Source organism: Puma concolor, chromosome D3, assembly GCF_028749965.1.
Source record: "Puma concolor isolate L17-30 chromosome D3, mPumCon1.1.hap2, whole genome shotgun sequence".
Lineage (NCBI taxonomy): Eukaryota > Metazoa > Chordata > Mammalia > Carnivora > Felidae > Puma > Puma concolor.
In genome coordinates this window covers 38329174-38349690 of record NC_141678.1, presented here as the reverse complement: position 1 = coordinate 38349690, position 20517 = coordinate 38329174, and the positions used below count along the sequence as shown (strand labels likewise).

The 20517-nt window shown below is 41.1% G+C and overlaps 1 protein-coding gene across 3 annotated transcripts in view; it reads right to left on the bottom strand.

Annotated features, from left to right (window-relative positions):
* L3MBTL4 (L3MBTL histone methyl-lysine binding protein 4) overlaps positions 1-20517 on the bottom strand; it is a 449596-nt gene that overhangs the window by 42766 nt on the left and 386313 nt on the right. The gene's annotated exons all lie outside the window — the stretch shown is intronic.

Below are 20517 nucleotides of genomic sequence, written 5' to 3'. Positions count from 1 at the left end.
GGCCCTTAAGGAGGGGTCTGTTTGCTGGCTGAGCTGAGGGTGGGCCAAATTTAGGGGCCTGGGGAAAGAAGAGAAACTTAACCAAAGGTTGGTTAAGAGGCATCTTGTTCCCAGTTTAGCCAATCATTTATGGGGCAAAGAATGGGAATTTGGAGGGTCTCGGTCTGGCTTTGTTATGGGTAAGCAAGGGTCCACTCTGTTGGTGCCTGTCTCCCCATTCTGTCCTCACGACCAGCATCCTACTCAGCCACCATTTGCACGCAATGGCCTCTTGTCTTCAGGCCCTTCTATTTCTGAATCTTCTCCAACTTGCTGTCAGCATTTTTCGCTGGCAACAATTTATCCATTGCATTCTCTCCAAAATCATAACAAAACAAAAACAACAAACAAGTAATGACTGAATTAAAACCATCCCCAAACTCTCCCATTAAGTCCAGGATGACACTCCTTAGCATGCTGCTCAAGACTGTGGGCTCTCAGTCTACCCACCCCTTCTCTGTGACTCTCTTTCTCGAAAGTGTCCTGTACTCCAGGGTAGCCAGTTTCCCGCTGTGTCCTGAAAATGCCTTCACTGTTCCAGTGCTATGTTTTTTATTACCTATTTTGCCCCCTGGAATCTCTTTCCTCATATTTCTCTTTGTTGAAACATTACCCACTGTTTAGGTATCTGGCCCCAAAAACGTTTCTGATTCCCACAGAAAATGAATCTTTTGCTCTTTCCCAGACTTCTCTATTTGAACCCATAAGGTAGCACCTGTCCCATGTTACCTTGTGCCTATAACAGTTGTTTCCATTTCTAAACCCCCACTAAACAAGAACAACTTCTCTTGTGTACACCCTATGGTCCTAACAGAAGGTGTCAGGCTCAATAAAGATGTGTTGAATGGAATAAAAGAAAAGAGAATGTGGGTTTATTATAGTCATTTGAAACATGATAATCAGTAAGAAACAGGGCTGTGAGCATGGAACCATACAAAACAACAAAGAAAATAAGCAAACAGAACAGCATAGATTCCATTTTCAGTGGAACTTAGAGGTAAACATATTCCCCAGATTCCAATATATCTGTAAGAGGGGCTAGAAGTAACTGTGATTGCCAGTTGTATAGAGGCAGGGGGGGAAAGAAGGGCCCAGAGGTGGACGATCTCCATAAGCATCCAACCAAAGAATGTTCCTCGTTTCTGAAAAATGGGTCCTGGACCTGGAGTGAGCAGGGCTGGTGGAAGAAGCCCTCTGGGACTCAGCTCAGTTCAGAGTTAGAGAAACCAGAGCTACACCAAGAATAATTCAGATGGGCCATATCTGCAGTAAGCAATTTGTCTCTGTGTCAGGCAAGAAAAAGAAAATCTTTAGTTGTGAAGCCTGACCCTCAATTCCCATTACTGTAGAGGGGTGTGCAAATAGCTAGTCCAGGAAAATCCAACCTATTTAATAATGAATGATCTAAACAGAAAGAAAAGAAAAAGAATTAGTACACTGTTGTGCAAAGATCCCATGAGGAAAATGTGGAAGAGACCAACAGAAGCTATTATAGATTTAAAAATGCAAGCAGAAGGGGCTCCTGGGTGGCTCAGTCAGTTAAGCAAGTCCCACTTTGGCTCAGGTCATGATCTCACAGCTTGTGAGTTCGAACCCCGCGCCGGGCTCTGTGCTGACAGCTTAGAGCCTGGAACCTGCTTCACATTCTGTGTCTCCACTATCTCTGCCTCTCCCCTAGTCCATGCTCTGTCTCTCTCTTTTTCAAAAATAAATAAGCATTAAAAAAATTTAACAATGCAAGCAGGAAAAATGTTAACCACTGAGGAGATGCAAAAAGCAATGAGACATGCTGACATGCATTTAGAAACACAAAACAAAGCTCAGTGAAGCAATTACCTCTATGATGAACACAAAGTAGAAATGCAACAATTCAAGGAAGAGATGGCAACAGACAAGAAGAAAGGCAGAACTCAAGAAAGAAGCAGAAGAAAAAAATAAAACCATCATAGGAATGAAGATGAAACAGGAAGGAGCAGAAAGGCAGAGTAAATCTTTTATAATACTGAGCAAGTGACATAAAAGACAAACATAAGAAATGCAAGCAAAATGAAATTGAAGGAGATCTAGCAAATGCATAATCAGCATGTCTGAGGAAAAACTGAAATAATGAAACAAAACAAATATTTGAATAGTAATAAAAACAACTCTTTCCGGAACACTTGGAACCTATATGCTTGAACGTACTTGAAATGCTGAAAGGGCAAACTATGTGCCAGTTTAGGTGAATGAGAATTCAACAACAAGGTATATCTTAGTAAAGTCCCTGGAGTTTACAAGTAAACGCTCACTTGGGCAGCCAGGTGAGCCTCAGATATCTCCTCAAAACCTTCAAAAACAGAACACAGGAGTGACATCGGGGAAGATGGTGGGTAGGAAGTGCCAGGAGTCCATTGCTTCATCCAGATGGCACTTGCACCAGCAGACTCTGCCTGAAACAGTTTTAGAACTCTGGAATCGATTTGAAGACTTCTACCTTCCAGGGGAAGGCTTAGTCAGCAACTCACTGTGAGTTTGGGTCAGCTTCAGCTATTAGTGTGGCAGTAGCTACTCATTTCCCACCCTCCGGCCTGGTCCTGGGCAGCTGAGCCCACATTCCTGGAGTGGCTTGCATGTGACTTGAAGGAGTCAGGGTAGGCAATAAGGACCTTGTCCACCAAATATCAAGGAGCCATGCGGTGATAACTGATGACTGCTTCTGACTGTGGAAGTACAGGCACCGAGGCAGATTCTGTTGTTGAAATCCCACTGGCTGAAGTGGCTTCCAGATATTTAAAGAAACCATGCCTTAAAATTTTATCCCCTATGGGGCGCCTGGGTGGCGCAGTCGGTTGAGCGTCCGACTTCAGCCAGGTCACCATCTCGCGGTCCGTGAGTTCGAGCCCAGCGTCGGGCTCTGGGCTGATGGCTCAGAGCCTGGAGCCTGTTTCCGATTCTGTGTCTCCCTCTCTCTCTGCCCCTCCCCCGTTCATGCTCTGTCTCTCTCTGTCCCAAAAATAAATAAACATTGAAAAAATAAATTAAAAAAAAAATTTTATCCCCTCTCCCCTTTTGGAAGAAATTTGAGGATTAAGACATCCAAAAGCAATTGCATAGAAAAGAGAATTTATAACATGCCTGGGGTAAAATCCAGGCTCAGAAAAGACCTGAAAAGGCCTTAAGTTGACACTTCAGTCTGATCTCCAGTACAGAAACACCCTACAGCAATTAAACACAAAAACAGAACAGCAAACCTTAGGTAAGGGGGGAAATTCTGATTAATAGAGATATCATGTTATAAGATTCGAATGTCCAGTGTTCAACAACAAAGTAATTACAAGGTATACAAAGAAATAGGAAAATATGACCCATCCAGAGAAAACAAATAGGAAATGTCCCTAAGGCCAGATGACAGACTTACTAGAAAAAGACATTGAAAAAAGTTCTTAAAGATGCTCAAAGAGCTAAAGGAAGACGGGGATAAAGTCAAGAAAACAATGTATAAACAAAATGAAAATATCAATAATGAGACAGAAATCAAAAAGGAACTAAAAAGAAATCCTGAACCTGAAACGTACAATAACTAAAATGAAAAAAATTGCTGGAGGGATTAAAAAACAGATTTGAGCAGCCAGAAAAAATTGTAAACTTAAAAATAGGTCAATGGATGGGGCACCTGAGTGGCTCATTTGGTTAAGCTTCCGACTTCGGCTCAGGTCATGATCTCACAATTCGTGAGGTCGAGCCCCACGTTGGGCTCTGTGCTGACAGCTCAGAGCCTGGAGCCTGCTTCAGATTCTGTGTCCCCCCTTTCTCTGTCCCTCCCTGTTCATGTTCTCTCTCTCTGTCTCTCAAAAATAAATAAACACAAAAAAGAAAAGAAATAAGCCAATGGAAACTATCAAGTCTGAGAAACAGAAAGAAAAAAGATGGAAGAAAAGTGAACAGGATCTAAGGGACAGCATCAAAGGACCAACATATATATTGTGGGAGTCCCAAAGGGAAAGACGGAGACAGAGAGAGATTGGAGATGGGGCTGGAGTGGGGGGAGATAGAGACAGAGATATAGATAGACAGAGAAAAAGAGCAAGATAGAGAGAACGAGAGAGGAGAAGTAATGGATGAAAGCCTCCCAAAGTTGAGGAAAGATGTGGATCTACAAATCTAAGAAGCTGAATTAAACCCAAATATGATAAATTCTTTTTTTTTTATGTTTATTTATTCTTGAGGGGGAGAGACAGAGTGAGAGACAGAGTGAGACAGAGTGTGAGCGGGGGAGGAGCAGAGAGAGAGGGAGACACAGAATCCAAAGCAGGCTCCCTGCTCTGGGCTGTCAGCACAGAGCCTGACCCGGGGCTCAAACTCACGAGCCAGGAGATCATGACCTGAGCTGAAGCTGGATGCTCAACTGACTGAGCTACCCAAGCGCCCCTCAAATACGATAAATTCAAAGAGACCCACACTGAGACACACTGTAATCAAACTGTTGAAAGACAAAGACAGAACCCTGGAAACCCAGAGAAAAGTAGCTCATCATGTACAAGGAGTCTTCAAGAAGATTATCAGAGGGTTTTTCAGCAGATACCTTGCAGACCAGAACACAGTGTGATAATATATTTAAAGTGCTGTAAGGAGAAAACAAAAACAAAAACAAAAAACTGTCATCTGAGAATTCTACATCTGACGAAACCGTCTTTCAAAAATTAGGAGATATTAAGACATTCCCAGACAAGGAAAAGCTGAGAGGATTAATTACCACTAGACTTGCCCTATAGGAAATGCTAAAAGGAGTCCCTCAAGTTGAAATGAAACGATGATAGACAGTAACTAAAAGGCAGACAAAAATACAAAAGTCATCTGGTAAAGATACACACATAGAGAAATAGAGAAATATATAATAACAAGTATTATTGTAATTTTTGTTTGTAATTATACTTATGTTATATATGATTTAAACAACTAATGAATCAAAATGATTAGTCCATGTTTTTGAACACACAATATAGAAAGATGTAATTTGTGATATCAATAACTCAAAAGTGGGGAAGATGGAGCTGTAAAGGAACAGAATGTTTGTTAAGTTGTTATAAATTCAAATTAGAGTGTTATAATATTAAGATGTTAAATGTAATCTTCATAGTAACCAAAAAGAAAGTAACTACAGAGTATATACAAAAGGAAATTAAAAGTGAATTAAAATCCTCACAACAAAAAATCAACTAAACACAAAAGAAGACAGTAATATAGGTAATGAGGGACAGACATCCTACATGGCATACAGCAAACAAACAGCAAATGGCAGAAGCAAGCCCCTCATTATCAATAATTACTTAAGGTGTAAATGGATCAAACCCTCCAATCGAGAGACAAGAGATTGGCAGAATTAAAAAATATGATACAATTATATGGTGTCTGCAAGAGACACATTTTAGACCCAAAGACAAAAATATGTTGAAAGTGAAAAGATGGGAAAAGATATTCCATATTAATGGTACCCTTTGAGCCAGGTGGCAATACTAATATAAGATAAAAAAGATTTTAAATTTAAAAAACAGGTCATAAGAGATAAAGAATGGCATTATATATTAATAAAAGGTTCAATAATGCAAGAAGATATAACAATTATAAATAGTAATGCAATTAATGACACACTATCAAAATATATGAAGCAGAAACTGACAGAATTGAAGGGAGAAATAGACAGTCCTCCAATAACAATTGAAGACTTCAGTACTTCTCTCACATAATGGAGAGAACAACCAAACGGAAGATAAGCAAGGAAAGAAAGAGAAGCAAGCAAAAGAAAAATAAGCAAGGACTCGAACAACACAATAAACCAACCAGATCTAAAAGGTATAAACAACATTTTACCCAATAACAGAAGACACATTCTCAAATGTACCCGGAACAAGCTCCAAGACAGGCCACATATCAGACCACAAATAAAGTCTCAATAAATTTTATAAGATAGACATCATACAAAGTATTTTTGCTGACCACAACAGGATGGAATTAGAAGTCATTAGTAGCAGGAAAACTGAAGAATTCACAAATGTGTGGAAATGAACACACTCTTAAATGACCAATGAGTCAAAGAGGAAATCACAAAAGAAATCATAAAATACTTAGAGACAAATTTAAATGAAAATAAAATATCCCAAAAGTTATGGGATATAGCAAAAACAGTGCTAAGAGGAAATTTTAGAGCTGTAAATGTTGACATAAGGAAAAAGAAAGACTTCAAATCATCAATCTGACTAAAATTTAAGGAACTAGAAAAAGAATAGCAAACTAAACTCAAAACTAACACAAGGAAGAAATAAATATTAGAATGCAGATAAATAAAACAGAGAAGAAAAGATCAATGAACCCAAGACTTGATTTTCAAAAAGACTGGCAAAATTGACAAACTTTTAAGACAAGATTCAAATTACTAAAATCAGAAATGAAAGTGAGGACATTACCACTAATTCTACAGAAATAAAAAGGATTATAAGAGAGTACTATGAATAATTGTATGTCCACAAATTAGATAATATAGATGAAATGGAAAAATTCTTAGAAACACAAAACCTACCAAGATTCAATCAGGAATAAATAAAAAATCTGAATAGACCCATAACGAGTTAAGGAGATTGAATCAGTATTCAAAAACTCCTTGACAAAGAAAAGCCCTGGACCAAGATGGGTTCACTGGTGAAGTCTACCAAACACTGACAGAAGTTACATCAGTTCTTCTCAAACTTAACCAACAAAATTAAGGAGGAGGGAATACTTCCTAACTCATAGGAAGACATCCAAATTAAAAAAGAAGAAGTAAACACATGATCTTATATGTAGAAAACCCTAAAGAAATCCTAGGGCACCTGGGTAGTTCAGTCAGTTAAGCATCCAACTCTTGATTTCAGCTCAGGTCATGATCTCAGTTCCTGGATGGAGCCCCGCATCAGGCTCTGTGCTAACAGCACTGAATCTGCTTGGGATTTTCTCTTCCTCTGTCTTTGCACCTCCCTGACTTGCACACAAATCCACACGCTGTCTTTCTCTCTAAGTAAATAAATAAACTCTTCTTCTTCTTTTTTTTTTTTTTCTTTTAAAGAAAACCCTATAGAACTGGAGGGTATTATGCTAAGTGAAATAAGCCAGGCAGAGAAAAACAGATACCATATGTTTTCACTTGTATGTGGATCTTGAGAAACGTTAACAGAAGATCATGGGTGAGGGGAAGGGGGAAAAAAAAGTTACAGAGAGGGAGGGAGGCAAACCATGAGAGACTCTTAAGGACTGAGAACAAACTAAGGGTAGATGGGGGTTGGGGGAGAAGGAAAAGTAGGTGATGGGCATTGAGGAGGGCACCTGTTGGGATGAGCACTGGGTGTTGTATGGAAACCAATTTGACAATAAATTATATTTAAAAAAAGGAAATCCTATAGTGTACATTGATGACTGAATGCACAAACCAAATATGGTGTATACATACAGTGAAATATTATTTAACCATAAAAAGGAACGAAATTATGATACATACTACAACATGGATGAATCTTGAAGACATAATGCTAAGTGAAATAAGCTAGATACAAAAGTATACATACTATGATTCCACTTATATGAGATATCTAGAATAGTCAAATAAATAGACACAGAAAGTACAACAGTGGCAACCTGGGCTTTTGGGGGTTATTGTTTTAATGAGTGCAGAGTTTCAGTTTGGAATGATGAGAAAATTCTAGAGATGCATGGTGGTGATGATCACACAACAATGTGAATATACTTAATGCCACTGAACTGTGTACTTAAAAATGGTTAAAATGGTAAATTTTGTGTCATGTATATTTAACTGTAATAATTTTTAAAAACGAAAACTAGAAGACAGTGGAGCTACATCTATAACATACTCAAGGAAAGGAAGTGTCAAAAGGGTTTTATGTCTGGATGAATTATCCTTCAAATATACAGCTATAGACATGTGTTGAACATGCAAGAACTCAAAGAAATAGTCCTTCTTAATGACGTTAGTCCCTCTTAATGACATCCCAGAAGAAGAAAAGTCCAGTAGGAGGACTGGTGCTGAGTTGTGGCTATGTTTAACTTTCGATCTAAAACAAAAAGAAGAAGATAAGGGGGATGGAATGGTTTAACAATACCTGCTCTGACAATGGAGAACACAGGAAAAGGAAGGGGGATACGGTGAAAAGTAGAAAAAGTTCCTTTATTGAAGTAATAGAAGTACACGCATGTTAACAGTACAAAGGTAAATATCAGTTAAGGTAGTATTATTGATTAAAATCTGGTGTGAAGGAGAGAAGGAGAAAACATTCTAATTTTTTCATTGTTTATAGCAGGAAATACGTAGAAAATGTCTTTTGAAAAGAAAGATAAAAGTCTTATATAAACTTATAATGATGACCATTTGAACAAAAATAAATCTTGTTAAGTTCAGAAGAATCACACAAAAATGTCAGAACAATCAGATCATATATAAAAGTCATAAAAAGATAATGACAGAAAATAAGATATACTAGGGGGAAATACAGAAACAGAGAAAACTTTAAACTACTTATGCTTAGCTCTAGGTAAATACATTTGAAAAGCAGAATAAATGGATAGTTTTCTAGGAAAATACAATTTACCAAAACTCCTCTTAGAGGAAACAGAAAATATAAACAGATTTTTTTTCCATAGAAGAAACAGACAATAGTATAAAAAACTTCCCTCTTCACACCTGGCAAAGCTCCAGTTCACTTAACTGTGTACTTAAAAAGGTCTAGGACGGGGCGCCTGGGTGGTGCAGTCGGTTAAGCGTCCGACTTCAGCCAGGTCACGATCTCGTGGTCCGTGAGTTCGAGCCCCGCGTCGGGTTCTGGGCTGATGGCTCAGAGCCTGGAGCCTGTTTCCGATTCTGTTGTCTCCCTCTCTCTCTGCCCCTCCCCCATTCATGCTCTTTCTCTGTCCCAAAAATAAATAAACGTTGAAAAAAAAAATTAAAAAAAAAAAAAAAAGGTCTAGGTGGATTCCTAGGGGATTCCTACCAAATTGTTTGAGAACAAAACATTCCAGTGCAGAGAAAAGGGAAAACTTCCAAATTTGTTTTATGAAGCAAGCATAATATTGATATCCATATCTGACAGAGCATATGCATATACATATCAAGAAAAAATTTCTTATTGATTAATATCAAAACCAAAGTTTAAATAAATTATTGGCATGCAAATTATGTGTCATGACAATACAATGTTTATTCCTAAAATGCAAGGACCATTTAGTAACAGGAAATTTATTCATATCAAAAAGTCTAAGAAGAAGAAGTTGTGATCATCTATCTCCATAGATTTTTAAGAGGCATTTATTGAAATTCAAGAAACATGGATAGAAAAACCCACTAGAGGAACTAACTGGCATGATTCCTTAACAAAAGAAAATATCTGTATCTTGAAGCAAACTTTTATCGGGGAAGCACTGGAGTAATTTTAAACTAAACTCTGGACAAGAATGATGCCTGCCATCACCATTACTACTGATTATGCATACCTCGTCCTACTGGGGCCCAAGCCAACACAATGAGATCAGAAAAGATACAAGAGATGGAACAGTAACAAAGCAGAAGCTAAAACTATCATTACTGCAGATGGTATCACTGTAAACCCAGAAAATCATGAGAATCAATTGCCAAACTCCAACAAAAGATAAGAGGTTAGTAAGCTGGCAAGTGTACAAAATTAAAATGCTGACAGCAAAAGCCCTCATATACACATATGACCACCAGTTGGAAGATACAGTGGAAAGGCCATTTTACATTACCTAGGAAGACATTCAAGAAGAAATGTGTAAGACTTGTTGAAGAAAAACTAAAAAGACTTCTGAAGGACACCAAAGAAGACTCCAGTAAACAAAAAGACAGCATGTTCCTGTAGAGGAAGAATCAACATCATAAAGACCTCACATCTCTCTAAGTTACTCTCATACATTTACCATGACCTCAATAAAACCACCGACAAGCTAATTCTGAGGTCTGTGTAGAAAACAAACCAAACAAGCAGGAACAGCGATGAAGTGTGACTGACCAACTGGATGTTAGAACATTTTGTGAGACTTCAGTAATTAAAAGGATGCAGACTGACTGATGAAAAAGAATAAGAAGTTCATAAATAGACCAAGTACTTATGGAAATTTAGAGCATGCGAAGGTGACATCCCAGATTAGGGAAGAAATGGAGCAGACTTGGCTGAATCAAGCGGGTAGCCTTCCGAATCAAAACCAAATAAAATAAAAATGGATTCACGGCTGACATGACACACAGGGATATATTCCAAATATTTATTTGTATGATTTAATGTAAAAAAAAAAACAAAACAGCCCATAAAAGTAGTAGAATAAAATACAACAGGATCTTGTCATGACATGGGAAAGGCCTTTTTGCCTGTGTTATGTTATATAATCCGAAAGAAACTAAAACAATTGATAAATAAGGGCAAGGTGAACCTAAGTCAACCAGCCAGACAAATAAACACAACACCCATAAGAAAATAAAAGACTGGAAAAAAAAAAACCCCAAAAACCAAAATGGGAACAAATACATGCAACTCTAGTCATGGAGACAGGACTAATTTCCTAAAATCCGTAAAGATAAAGAGCTCTTTGAAATTGGAAGGAAAAAGACTAAAATGGCAACAGAAAACCTGGCAAAGTTCACAGAAAGGGAAACACGAATGGTTCTTCAGCATAAAAAAAGAGGCTCGGGGCGCCTAGGTGGCGCAGTCGGTTAAGCGCGACTTCAACCAGGTCACGATCTCGCGGTCCGTGAGTTCGAGCCCCGCGTCGGGCTCTGGGCTGATGGCTCAGAGCCTGGAGCCTGTTTCCGATTCTGTGTCTCCCTCTCTCTCTGCCCCTTCCCCGTTCATGCTCTGTCTCTCTCTGTCCCAAAAATAAATAAACGTTGAAAAAAAAAAGAAAAGAGGCTCAAAGTAACTCACAGTAAAAACGCAAATTAAAATTATACCGAGGTAGCATTTTTCAATGACCACACTGGCAAAAGATCTAAATGTTTGATAACAGACTTTGTTGGTATTGAGAAACAGGCATCCTCAACAATTCCTGGGAAGAGTGCAAATCGGTATATTTGTTTGTTGGGCAAGTTGACAGATGTATATTCCCTTTCATTCAGCCATTCCACTTTTGGCAATTTATCCTATAGACCCCCTAGCACATGTGCAGGACGACATACATACATAGTTATTTGCGCAGCACTGTTTGAAGCGATGAAAGACTGCAAATAGTCTGTCCACGGCAGAGGGCTGGTTATATAGTGGTGCATCGTTCAGTGGAACACTACTGTCCAGACACGAAAAGGAGGCTTTATGTACAAATGGGGAAAATCCCCTGGCTATACTGTTGAGTGAAAAAAAATTCAAGTGCATACAGCATACTACTTACTGTGTTAAATATAAGGAAGTGGGATAAGAAAATATATTTATGTTCACTTGTGTATGTATAAAGAAACTCTAGGAGGATGCACAAAAGACTAACAGTGGGGATCTGTCTGGAGGGGGAGTTTGTGTAGAGGGAGTGGGTGGGAGACTTCTCACTGTGTACCTTTTTATACATTTAAAAATTTTCATACCATGTGAATATGCTACCTATTAAAAAATGACATTAAAAAGGCAAAAAAATGTGAAGATAGCTATGTGTTGTGTCTTGCTTTACCATAAGACTTGTAGAGTAAGGTCCTTTCTTTATTCTGTGATTTAGAAAAATCTGTATAGAAGCATGATTCTTTTTTTATCTCTGCGGACTGGTGGTCATGGGGATCAATCCTCGTAGTCCTGGGGCACCGCTCCTACCTCCTCTCGGTTGACCACATGCCCACCTTCCCCATAGCAAGGCTGTGATCCTGCCTTAATTTTGGTTTCCGTTGTAATAGGGGCATGGATCCATCTGTGTCTAACAGAGAGATGTATGTGGGCGCCTCAACAATGAAAGAATACAAGATGGTGCAAATTTCCATCGAAGTGTTTGAATTCTGTATAAATTCCCAAACTAGGTGCCGTCTGTTACAATTTGGCCTTGCTCTTTTGCCAGTCCATTTACAAAATCTGAGGTTTATGAACTCTACTGATGAGGCACCAGTTAGTCTGTGTGTGTTCTCTGACTGACAGAAACCATTTCAGACAAATGAGAGCCTCTCCTATTTCTACAGAGCTCCCTGAGAAGCCTGTTTCAGGGTTTAGCAGCTCTTGGTGGGGTGGGCAGGGAATTCTTTCTTGTGAGCCATAGACAGTAGTGACGGTCAGCACAAGTCCTCGGGCAGGGTGCCAAGTCAGGAGGCCTGTAGTTTGGGCAAGGACAGGGGCCTGGGACAGCTGGACAGAGAGCCCCTGGTTGGACAGCTGGGCAGGCAAGGCCTGGACGTCTGTGGTGAGTTAAAAGTACGGGTGGTAGCTCGAGTTTGGGCATGGGGCCCCAGGCTGTCAGCAGCAGGCCGTGCCTTGGAAGAGCAACAACCAGCCCAGAATGAGGCTGGCCTCCAACCCCCACTTAGAACACCATGGACTGGGTGAGGACCTTAGGGTTAGAGCCAAGGAGAGTCCCCAGGAGCCTCCCAGTTCCCACCAGGCCTCTCTGACTCACCTTACTGTAACCTTGTGTTTCCAAAGCACATGAACAAGTCAACATTCTAGAAGTCAACTGAAGTGCAAGTAGTCAAGAATGCTTAGTGCATGCTTCATTTTTGATGGCTAGATGGATTTAATTTACTTCTATTCTTAATTGAAACAAAGAACAAAGTTGTCCATCATCTCCTATGTGGGTCAGCCAATGCCTAGGAACCATATTTTGTTAGTTCCTTAGTCATTTCTCATCCAGAATTAAAACACACACACACACACACACACACACACACACACACACACACACACACATTCCAGTCCTCCATTCCAGTCCTCATTTTTGGTTCTTCAGGATCGGTATTTGACTTCTCTACTCTCATCATGGTTTCTGTGACTCTTTTAAATTCTAGCTTGGACTAGCTATTCAATGAGGTTTGTTTGCTTGTTTGGGGCTTTTTTTGGAAGATGGTAAATTGAAAGTAATACATTTCTGATTAAGAACGCTCTGCTCTCTCCTTCTTTTTAAGACAGGCATTAAAATTTAAAAGCTAGAACATGGAATAAGAAGTGCTAATGAAAATGTCACCAAGTGAGAGTTTAGATTTTAAAACGTTGCTAATCTAATAAGAAATACAGGATGAATGTAAGGGGTGGAATAGCTCTGATATGATCTGTTTTATGCCTTTGAAACGCCCTCCAGATGTCACATAAAAAATCATGTGTGACTCATTTTGATCAGTGATGACTCAATCATTTAAAAAAAATCAAATCTGAACAAGCCCGTTGGAAAGCAACCTCTCTGAAGCTGGTGTAAATGGTTTCTGTAGTCAAAGTCACTTACGTTTGGAGACTTAATACTGCACCATTTCTCTTGTAAGACAGATCTGGTTTCAATCTGTGTTTCTTCAATTTTTATCAGTTGGCCTAGATTTCCAAAGCTGAGCTAAAATGGAAATATTCTTTTCCCCCTTTAACCCATCTGTCTCCTTTTATTTACATAATATATTTTCCCTGAATAATTCTAAGTTTTTTAAAAAAGGCAAAATGGAAGTAAAATAAATGAAAAAATTTTCACCACAAAGGGAAACATGGGATCTTCTCTTTGGATTTATACCCAGCTGGATCTCATGACCAGTCCAACTTCAATAAAAATTCGTATGAGGTGAGGCTCTAAAGCAACAAGACTTTTCTCTAAGGCGCCATCACTTTAGAACCTCATTTGTCAAGTAGCTAGTAACTCTTCCCAAAAGAGAGAATGAAGGAATATTTCTGAAAACCTACTAATGTTGGCCTCTGTATTTTAAAATGAGGAAATCAGGCTGCATAATTACTCCTCTAAGTACCAGCATGGGAAGGGTTTACAATTATGCAGGCTCTGTTGTTACTGCTGCCAACAGAATAATTTATCAAGCTATGGTGTCTCATGGAGGGAACCGAAAAGCACATTACCAGTAAGAAATGATTTCTAAAGAAGACTTAATTACTACTACATGTGTTTTTAATGTTGGCTGCAAATATGCAGAAAGACAAGCTAAAGTGGCATGTGACGAGCCCTCATTTAGTCTGTCAGCCATAATAGCATATTTAGAAAGATGTAAAAAATATAAAGAGATCAAGAGGTAGAAACAGACTCCCTTGTCATCTCAAAATAATTGCAGTATTTGCGGGTGAGGTCAAAGTTTCTGCAGACTGATAACCTGATGAAGATAGTTCTACAGACTTCAAATGAAAATTAGGAGAGGGGACAGGTGACAAGTCAGTGTGCAAGGATGTTGATCCAGCTGTACTTTGACCCACATCTTAATTGTTACCTAATCTATTTCCATACTTCCTGGTCACCAAGACTCTTTAACTCCCTACTCAATCTGTTCAAAATGAACCACTCCTCCCTGCCCCTCTGGCCAGTATTTATTTAGCCTTGTGAAGGCAGCAGTGCACCCTCTGGGTGCCCTGCCACATCTTCACCATCTTCAATGAGCAGATGCTCATCAGCTACTGATAGATTCACTCAACGTAAACACAGTGGCTCTGATGAATGCTACTGACCTCTTCGAGAGGACAGAGGCCAGACTATTTCTCTATGTTCATAATATCTTATGATAACACAAACACATAGTACAAAATAAGAGAAGTTTTGGCCAAAGAAGAATTGTTGAAGGGATTTTTTTATTTTTATTTTTTTTTATTTATTTTTGAGAGAGAAAGAGAGAGAGAGAGAGAGAGAGAGAGAGCACGAGCGGGGGAGAGGCAGAGAGAGAGGGAGACATAGAATCCAAAGCAGGCTCCAGGCTCTTGAGCTATCAGCACGGAGCCCGATGAGGGGCTCGAACTCATGAACTGTGAGGTCATGACCAGAGCTGAAGTTGGAAGGTTAACCGACAGAGCCAGCCAGGTTCCCCGAGTTGAAGTGATTTTTTTAAGTCAAGGAAAAAACCATCACTCCCTCTTTAAACAATGGCATGGGCTGCTTTTCTAATTCTCCTTAATAGTAAACTTGGCTTCTGGATAGAAACCCTTTCTTTTGTCCTCTGGCCTGAAGCATATTAAAATCAAGTTTCTCCTTAAAAGAGAATTTTTGGTCACTCCCCCAATGCACAGGGTGGGCATTTCAAGTCCTGGTTCTGGAAGCCGCACTGCAGTGCTACATAACCAGCATGGAGATAAACAGATTAGAGGGAAGGCAGACGGGGTGAGGAAAAGCTATCCTGAAGAGTTGTCAGGAAGGACACAGCAAGTGCACTGGGAAATTTAAAGTTACATTTATTTGCCTGTCAATGAAATAAAGATCAGGGAGGAGGAAACACCTCATGAAACAAGGCAAATTGTCACAAAGGTAATAAAGAAGAATTGCAGGTTTCAAGCCCCTGGCAGAGAAAATAAGTTCTGAAAACATACACAGGCATCTGATTTTGACATCAGTTTTGCCAGAAATCAATTGGATTAACCATTTTCCTCTTTTGATTAGTGGTCACAAAGTGCAAATATTTTGCAAACAGGAAAACACTAATAGCCTTGGCATCTTCACTTTAAACTCTATAAAAACCCGTGAGAACACATGTAGTTTCTGGATCTATGCACTTCCATAGATGCACAGCTTGTTACTCTCCATGCAAGCTTGGCCCTCTTGTTCCACCTCTAACCTGCTCTCCTGCACCTGATTCCTTTTCTCTTCTCTTCTTCCATCTTCCTCATCCATGGGGGGTTGGGGGGGGGTGGAGGGGTGGTAGCCAGAGTTCTTCACTGCTCCTCCTCAGGCCCGGGCAATCATAGGGCCAAGTGCATCACTCATACACACGCTGCCTCTTGTAAGGGGAGCCAAACCAGCAAAAAGTCCACAGTCCCTACCTGCAGGGCTCCTGCAGGTTCAAGTCTGATGCCAGGGGGAATGTCCTGGCTCGGAATGACTTTCAATGAATACCTAGAGGCAGGCACTGCCAGGCCAACACCCCACCCTCCCGTCCGTGAGAGGAGAGAGCTTTTAAAAGGTGGAACATAATAGCGAAAGGGAAATTCATTTGCTCCTTTTCCATGCCAGCTTTCTCTCCTTCCAGCTTTTCGCATTATCTTTTCTTCCCCTAACTTTTCAGCTGTAATTGGCTAGAGCACCAGTCTTGTGCTAATTCAGAATGGAAGGTGGAAAAACCTTTAGTTAAATGCTTTGTCTCCTTCACTGTTCCATGACGGTGAGGCTCTGTGCTCACAGTACGCTTTCTCAGCCATTATCTCTTTTCCAAGACCTTCCTGTTTCCAGTGACCAGCCTGAGGGCAGGAGGCCTAGGGAGTTGGTCTGTGGAGGCCATGGGAGCCCAAAGTGAGAGACTTCCTTCTGGTCCCAGTTGTAAACCCAGTGTGACCTTAAGTCACAGGCTTCATTATTCTGAGCCTCAATTTTGTCTTTGATAATAAAGTTTAATATTCTCTGCTCCTTCCTCCTCACATGGAACTACTCACCTGGGCGGCTAGTGTGATAAAATCGCTTTTTAATGGTGCTGTATAAAGAACGGTCACACAAATGTAATGCATTTTTAAAATAAAATACTTGGTATGGCACTTCTATCATCTCTGACAGCTTCACATACCATACATGAATCCTTTGGATGTGGTCCTTCTTCTTAAAGATTTATTTCCATAGAAGCTACCTTTTCAGTAAACACATCATCCACCCATCCATCCATCCTCCAGACAAAATGTTACAGAGCAGTAAGTGACACAGCAGTGACAAGACAGTATGAAAAGATCTATTCCAGGGGAAGCAGAGGCGGCTAATGGTGGCAGGAAAGGGTGCCCCGGCCAGACGCTGAGGTCAGAGAGGGCTGTCAGGCATGTGAAGTCGAAACTGAGATCTAAATCTAGATCTGTAGGAGTTAGCCAGGGAAGGGTGAGTGAGCGTGCATGTGACAGGGAGGGTGTCAGTGGGTACCAGCAAGGGCAGAGGCCTGGAGGCCAGAGGACCGGGGAGAAATCTAGGCAGCAGAGGGGCCACTGTGGCCACCACGCAGTGGAGGGAAGGACAGCAGGAGAGGGCAAGAGGGGAGACGGACAGGAAGGAGAGGCTAGAAGGGAATGGATGAGTAAGGTTTTTATAAGAAAACTTGACTTTATGCTAAGAGCAATGGGGAAGCTTCCAAGAGCTCGAGCAGAAACATGACATGACTACAATTGACTTTTGGAGATATGGCTTTGGCTTGTAGTGTGAAGAATAGATTAGAGAGGGTCATGGTGGGCACAGGACAAACAAGAGGGGGTCCTTGAATCAGGTCAGAAATCCTGGTCGTTTAGATTGAGGTAGTCACAGTAGGAATGGAGGGAAGTGGGAGGCATAAAAATCAATGGGCAGAATCAGTAGAACTCAAAAAACAGTAGGATGATGTTGATAAAAGAGAGAAAAGCCACTGTTATTACTTGGTTTCTGGCTTCCACTTGGCAGAAAGGGATGCCATCCACTGACACAGATGTGGAGGTGCTTGGGGACATGTAAGTGGGGTGTCCAGCAAGCAGCTGGATTTCTGGGTCTGGAGGTCAGGAGAGAGACGTGGGTTGGAGATACAGACAGATTGCAAAGAGTTCAGCTCCGTGGACAGATTACTAATGAAAGCCATGCAGTAAGTGCTATCCCTGGCAAGGAATGTGTAAAGGAAGAAGAGGTAAGTCCTGAGAAAGGAGGGGGCTCTGAAGAACCCGAACTTCAATGGTGGGCAGAAGAAGAAGAATCTGTAAGGAAGCCCAAGACGGAGGGGCTGGTGATGTGGGAGGAGAGCCAGAAAAACACGGTGCTGGTGACGCTCCTACGGAGGAAGGGCAGTCAACCACGTTTGGAGCTGCCCGGAGCTAAGACCTGAAGCAAGATGGGGCCCCTGGGTGGTTCAGTCGCTTAAGCATCCAACTCTTGATTTTGGCTCAAGTCATGATCTCACAGTTCATGAGTTTGAGCCCCATATTGGACTCTGTGTTGACAGCACAGAGCCTGCCTGGGATTCTCTCTCTTCCTCTCTCTCTGCCCCTCCCCTGCTCACGTGTGTGCATGCTTGTGCTCTCTCTCTCTCTCTCTCTCTCTCTCTCTCAAAATAAATAAACATTAAAAAAAAACCACACCTGAAGCAAGATGCTTCTGTCAACACTGTGCCCATAAATGTGGAACTTGGATTTCTGTATCCCAGGAGCAGTGGAGCAGGCCTGTCCTCAATGCTTTCCTTTACTTTGTGTCCTCTGGAATTTCTGTTGTCCTCTCCAGCCAGAAGGGATCCTCCTCACTTAATTTTTATTGAGACACTACTGTCTGCATTGGACATTGGTAATTTAAAAACACATAAAGTATGGTCCTCAATAAGGGAGAATATTTACATAAAAATAAATCACAACTATACCGAATATAATCTAGGTTGAGTGTTACAGTATGTTACAGAAGATAAGTGCTCCTCTGGGGTAGTCAGGAAAGGCCCCACTTGGCAGAAGGATTGACATTGGGTCTTGAAGGGCATGGCTTAAAAAAACATGAGTCAAGTGAACATTCTAGGTAGGGTTACACTGGATGCAAAGGTGGGGACGTGGGATTAAGCATAGTTTATCTGGAGAACAAGGAACAGGTCACATGGTCGGAGAAGAGAACTCCTTTAGGGGAGCAGGAAGTGACATGGCAGGAGCATTTGGAAGGGGCCAGATGGGAGGTGGGGCTTGAAAGACAGCTGGGATTTTGAATTGCATCCTGCAGATAATAGGAAGCCAACTATAATGGTCACTCCTTGGACATCATTCAGCTCTTATCTGTATAATCTCATCTGTGTGATCATGGCCCTAATTTCTTTGAAGGCACTTTGCCGGCAGGGGCCATGTCTTTTTAATCTTTATTCACAGGGCCTAGGTCAGTGCCTCTAGCTCAAGTATTCTTCATCTGGATGAAACTGCAAAGATGATTTTGCAGCCTGTGAAGTCCAGGAATGGAGGCACATGGCTCAGCTGGAACCACTGAGCCGACACTCACTGTCCTCTGGGAGAACAGCCCCAGCATTTGGTTTTCACACAGAGGCAGTGGGATGTGGTTCCGAGAGCTCCCCCTGTCTCATGAGCAGCCACCCTTGTTCATGTCACCACTTTTGAACTGCGCTTCTTGTACTCTACCAAGAAGATCCTGCCTGCCCATTCTAGAAATCTGGCAAAAAGAAAGAACAATGACAGGCACTAAGTGTCCTCAACAGAAGACTGCACATCCTCCCTCAGAGAGAGAGTTATTTCGAAAGCTGATGTTGAAAGAAATGTGTAAAATGGATTTAAACACCCTTTAAATGCTAACGGACAGTTCTGGGCCTGCTGGTGATGAGACCCTTCTCAGGAAGTGATCGTGTGGGAGACACTGGCACCGCAGTAGCTCCGGCGAGAGGAAAACAATCTACTCTTGATTCTGACACTGAGTCACGGAGCAGCAGCTGTGGAATTTTATTTACTTTTTCTAGATTTTACACTGTAATTTAAAACGATAAATATATGTTGTGTCACAAAACACTATGGTCTAGTCAATATACATTTTCTGAATTGTGCCAGGCACTAAATTAAGAGTTGAGACACACAAGTGAAGACAACCCCGTCCCTGCCGACATAGACCCCCGGACAGTAGCGCCTGATATTGCACAGAACAGGGACAAGAGTGGGGTGAGCACGGCCTGCGGAACAGAGGAATAGATACGGAGTGTTGGAACAGGAAAAGGTGTGCAGAGAAAGCTTAAAGCACTGGCCTTCAAAGTGCCACCATGTTTGTCTGGGAGTTGATTGGAGATCTTATAAACGATGTCCCACCTGGACCACATCCCAGCCCTGCTGCATCTGAATCTTTGGGTTGGGGGTGTTGGAAACTGGACTTTTTTCAGATGTTCCAGGGTTTTCCTCATGCACATTAAAGTTTACAAGCCACCGTTTTAGGAGATGAGTAGGTCAGTAGATCGGCAAAGGGAATTGCAATGGAAGCGACACCATGAAAGAGATGTGGAAAGGACAGACATGGCTGGAGTCCTGGATGCGTAGAGGCAGAGCAAATGGGAAGTTGGACTGGAGGGTGGCCGTGAGGACCCTTGACTGCCACGCATAGGGTAGTGATTCCCAAACTTAGCTGCATTTCCAAATAGCCTGTGGAAGTAAAATCCAGAATTTCCAAATTATGATCCCTTTGATGGGGCCTGAGCATGTGCATTTAAAAAAAGGTTACATGGTTGATTCTGACATACAGCAGGGGTTGGTACACTGCACAGGCTATGTAGAACCATGGAAGGTTCTGAAGTCAAGAATCAGACCCAGCTCCTTCTTTTATCCATGGACATCTTGATACAGAATACTGGTAGGTTCTTGAATGGCAATTACCACTTGGTAATTGTACATGTAATAATTATCCATGTAATAACACATGGACTAT